The sequence below is a fragment of the Pararge aegeria genome, chromosome 9 (assembly GCF_905163445.1).
Source record: "Pararge aegeria chromosome 9, ilParAegt1.1, whole genome shotgun sequence".
Lineage (NCBI taxonomy): Eukaryota > Metazoa > Arthropoda > Insecta > Lepidoptera > Nymphalidae > Pararge > Pararge aegeria.
The window spans coordinates 2,903,567-2,909,045 of record NC_053188.1 but is presented as its reverse complement, the minus strand read 5'-3'; positions in this window follow the sequence as shown (position 1 = coordinate 2,909,045).

Genomic DNA, 5,479 nt, shown 5'->3' with positions numbered 1-5,479 from the left:
ACAGATATAAAAATATCTCACCCAAAAGGAGTGGAGTTCAGTATTTTGATTAAGGCCTTCAATATGTTGCTATTTTTCGACTAAATTGTTTTGGGAAATAATTAGAATAAATCTTATTTCATCGTCATATAAACCCATTACCGGCCCACTACAGAGCACGGATCTCCTCCCACCATAAGAAGGGGTTAAGGCTGTAGTCAACCACGTTGGTCTAGTGCAGATTGGTGGACTCCACGCACCTTTGAGAACATTATGGGGAAGTCTCAGGCATACAGGTCTCCTCACGATGTTTTCCTTCACCTTTGAAGCAAGTGTTATTTTAATTGCTTATTACGCACATTACTTAGAAATATTAGAGGTGCCTGCCGTGATTCGAACTCGGCCCCCCGAAAGTGAAGTCGAAGTCATACACACTGGGCCACCGCATTACATTCTCTTAATAAGGGCGTTGTTAAACTTTCGACGCTTACAATAGAAAAGTTTTCTTTGAAGAGCACACGGTTTCACACGCTGCCGGATCATTTTAGCGGTTATAGTATAGTATTGTAGTTTTTCAGACGTGAAACTTCGATTGCGGCAATTTCTATTAATTTTCTTGTATGACAATGATAATTATTGGGAGTAAAATTCGAAGTCCAGTTTTAGACATATTATGTTACATGAAAGTGAAAAAGAACTATTTATTATAAAGTGCGTTGTTAGCAATAGAAACTCTATTTTATTAATCCTGGACCGGGATGGTGTTTACGTATCTCATGACAGGTTTGCGACAGGCGTAAATCTCGCGATCACTGGTGTCCTACGTAACTTTTGAACACAAAAAAAATACAAAAATGACGTCTGCTAGCAAAGATTTCGAAATTTACGCCAATCGCAACCCTGCGGCAGTCTTTTTATAAATGACAGCTACGATATTGTGGCGTACGAGTTTGTCCAGAACGAATACTAATATGGTAGTTTAAGACATTTTTACATTTCTTCGTTGGATACTGGTATAACAGCGAACAAGGCAATTACCACAGCTTCCCTTTGGCAGAGCCGCAATTTGAAGGAAGCGGTGATAACCCAGTAGGTAAGAGCTCGACTTAACTTTAAGCGGGCCGAGTTCGAATCCCAGCACGCATCATTAACCTTCTCGTTATATGCGTTCTAAGTAATGAAATATCACTCGCTTCAACGGTGAAAGGTGACATCGGAAGGAAACCTGCATCCCTGAGAGTTCTCCATAATGCGCTCCATAGTGTGCAAAGTCATCCTAGGGAGCTCCTTTACTTTTACCCATTACTACTTAAAAGATATAGAATAGATCTCTTTATATTCTGTCTATTCGGTTACTGTAAGAGTCAAGTAACCGAACAGATAGAATAGACAGAGGTTAGAGGGGGAGAGGACAATTATCACAATATCTAAACACAAAGTTATCAGTGGCACTAACTATAACTTTATTATCTAACTAAATAAGTACGATGTTAATGCATTCCAAATACCGTAACCTATAGATTATAATGCACTACAAACTAATCAATATAAACTAAATTAGCACAACGTCTGCATACCGAGTAATATTAAGCAGGGATATCGATTCCCAATATCTTTTGAAGTTCAAATTATACAGTCCAGCACTCCGCTTATCGGATCAAATGCAAGCAGCGTCGCTTTGAGCCTGGAGGTAGACGGGACGTTGAAGGCGGAAAGAACGGAATTCGCTGCATAGGGTGAGATTTTCCGATTAACAATGTGATTAATTTAAATTACTTTTGAATTTATATAGCAACAGCCTTTCGGGTACCATGCAAATAAGTGAACAGTTAGAGAACCTATGTATACCCATTTATATATTTTTTATCCATTACTGTAAAACGACAGGGTGTTATAAGATTGACGTGTCAGTGTTTGTGTTTGTTTTTGTCTGTATCGTAGCGGCTGAACGGATTTTCCGATTTAGATTTAGATATTTTTGTTTGAAAGTTGAATTATGAGGGAGTGGTCTTAGCTATGTTTGATGAAAATCTGTCCAAGATGGCCCACGCGGTTTTTATATTTTTCCACAGCTCAATGTTGGTGTGAAATGAAACTGCTTGACGAGTAAAATTATGTACAAGGAATTGAAGGTCGGAGGATTTTTATATTTATATATTATTATATTATATTATTTATAATTGTCATATTTTACATTACATTTATCTATTTTACATACAAAGTGCCATCTATGTGCCTATTTGAATAAAGAAATATTTGACTTTGACGTGTGCCTCAAGCGAATTCTAGACTACTTCGGACACATGTAAGATGGAGATAATCTCGAAAAACTTGTAGTCACTGGCAAAGCGGAAGACTGTTATTCCGCTGACTCTGCTAGTCATCGCGATGAGATTTAAAAGGAAGGAAAATAAAATAAGAATCTGTTTAGTTTAGAAAATAATTTATGTATTCTTTAAAATAATTGTTGTATAAATATAACCTAAAATAAACTATTTAAAACTAAATAAAATCTAAAACGTCCTCGAAAGCACCGCAGCGAGGCACAGTTCCTAAGATGCTGGCAGCATTGCCCAATTGGTGGGTGCCAGTGCCGAGCAGGCCAAGAGGCGTTAATATGAAAACCTGGATACCAGCTTCATTTTTGTGCCTTTTGGAGTAGAGACTTTTGGACCGTGTGGTCCGGAGGCAAGAGCTCTTTTCAAAGAATTATCGAAAAGGGTTATCGAGTCTACCGGTGATCCTAGAGCGGGCAGTTACCTTGGCCAACGAATTAGTTAGGCCATCCAAAGGGGCAATGTTTAATTTTAATTTATTTGTTTAAAAATATTTTTTTTTTTTTTCTTGATTTTTGCACTTTTGTTTGATTATTAATAATCATATACTCATATTTATTTTAACATTGATTTTATATTGTGATTATACTTAGTTTATTTTTTTTATTTTATACTTATTTAATACTACTATTATTATAATTGTACGCCCGGCTGTGGGTATACTGTTTTGAAAACTTTTCTAGGCCTTGTCAAACTGCCTTACTATGTGTAAACAGTGAACAAAAAAAATCTATTTTATCGCTTCCTGACAATCTTTGACGTTAGAAAAGACGAAGGAACGGCTTGGTGCGACAATTTAATTCTTGAAGAACACAACAATTTAGGTACAAAACCCTAAACAGAAATCATACACCTACATGAAAGTTGTGAAATATACTGTATTAATATATTTCATTACACGATATGTGGCTATCAGCTGGGCTCACGGGCACTTCCTTTGCAGATGAATCTCGGTATGGCGCGAACGGGCGAGGGAGCGATAGCCGACCGGCGCCGGACTCCCATCCGTCTGCCCCCAGCTTTATCTACATCTGTGGTGAGGATATCTAGCAATACCTATAATAATATATCGTGACTATTGAATAGAAGCAGGCGTTACTTTGTGGAAATCCATGATATATTATGAAAATTAAGCTTAATTTGCTATACTCTGCGAAAAGCAGGAGAATCTGTATGGTGTTATTTATAATTTCTTCAATCCTTATACTCTACACCAAACAGATCCGGCAATGTACCCTCCGTTTCGCTCCAAAACCGGAGCATCCTCAGGAGATGTTGACTTTACAATGAATAATTGTTAAGTCATTATTAACTTAACACGGGTAAACATGTTCCGCAGTAGTTTTCAACGCATTGGTGGCTTCTCTGGTACTGCACACGCTAATGAGCAGCGGTAATCTCTTAACATCAAATTACCTGATTGTCAACCCACCAGTTATACCTTCAGAAGTTTCTCAAAATACCAAGTTGTGGAAACTTCATTGGTTTATGTAATAATAAACTTTGAAAATACGGCATTGCTTCTATGTGTAATAGTACTGTTTGTTTCCCATGAAAAGCTAATAATTAAATAAAAAATTCTATCCATAAAAGGGTGTGTCAGACGGGGTTTTTTTTAGGTAGGTAATAATTGATAAACAAAGCAGATTGCCCACCTGATGGTAAGGCGAAAATTTTCGACTATAAACAGAGTAATACTTCACAGGGTATGCAAAGAACACGTCTTGCAACATGGCGCACTGTATCCATCAAGGATGAGGATTGAGGAGTAGGTGTTAAGCCTCATGTGCCTGTACGTTACGCCGGCAACCAAACCCTTCAGACCTAAACACATCATTGCAATATTCAGCGGTGTGCATACCTCTATCTGCATACCCTTTGCATACCCTCGTATACACAGGGTATGCAGATGATATAAAATTAAGAAAATCTCCCAAAAGAAAGAGTTATAAAAAACTTAAGGATTAAATATTCAAAATTCATTTATTTCAAGTAGGCCTAATTAATACTTTTGAAACGTCGAGTCAGTATATTTGTAGTCACGCTACCACCGGTTCGGAAGGCAGATTCCACTGAGAAGAGGCGGCAAGAAACTCAGCAGATTGCTCTTTTCCAATATCATTTTAAAGTTTAACAATCTTTAGATTTTTTCTGTTTTGTGAGAGATGAGAGCGGAGTGGCCTGCTTCTAAGAAGCCTTGTCGTTAAGGAATTCATCAATCGTGTAGTCACCACGATTTGTTAAATGTGTTTTAATATATGGTTTAAACTTAGATAAAGGTAGATCTAATATTACCTTCGGTATCATGTTAAAAAAGTATATACCCATCCCCACAAAGGATTTCTGTACTGTTCTCAGACGATATGCAGATATCACTAATTTATGCCCGTTTCTAGTTAGTCGACTGTTTATATCGACTTTTTGTTAATAATTACTTATGTTTTGTTTAATAAAGATTATATTGTTATAAATATATTGCGAGGATACTGTAAGTATACCTATTTCTTTAAATTTGGTACGAAGGGATGATCGTGAAAAACTGTGGAATTCTCCATTTCTAATGATTCTCCATTTATCATTACTTTTTTATCAACTTTCTTTACATTTGGAAACATACATTTTACGCACTTTAAGTTATTAGCAGTAAACCAGTGAGATACATGCGACATAGCACGGCTTACATCGTCAGAATTGTCTTTAATTCCGTCAGTGTTAAAAATTAAAGATGTTACTGACATGGTGTGGGAGATCATTTTTATACACCAAAAACTGAAAAGGACCAAAAATTGAGCCTTGCGGGACACCCATTAAAGGTTGATGTACCCTGATCACATGTGATACATCGGATATGATATTAAAAGTTAAAAAAAAGCCTACCCTTAAGTATTTATAACACGTACTGGAGATTTTCTTCATTTCATATCATCAGCATACCCTGTGCATACCTTCTATGCACGCCACTGTGCAACATAGCTGCTTAGCGCTAGAAATAAGCATGGCGGAAGTACTACCCCGGACGAGCTCTGTCACAGAAAGCTGTACTACTACTACTATAAATTATATAATGGAAAGAGAGCTGATTCTTCAATAATTATGTTATGTTTGTCTAGATGCAGTGTTAGGAGTAGAATAAGATCATCAAGAGAGTCCAGCCAGAAGTCGCA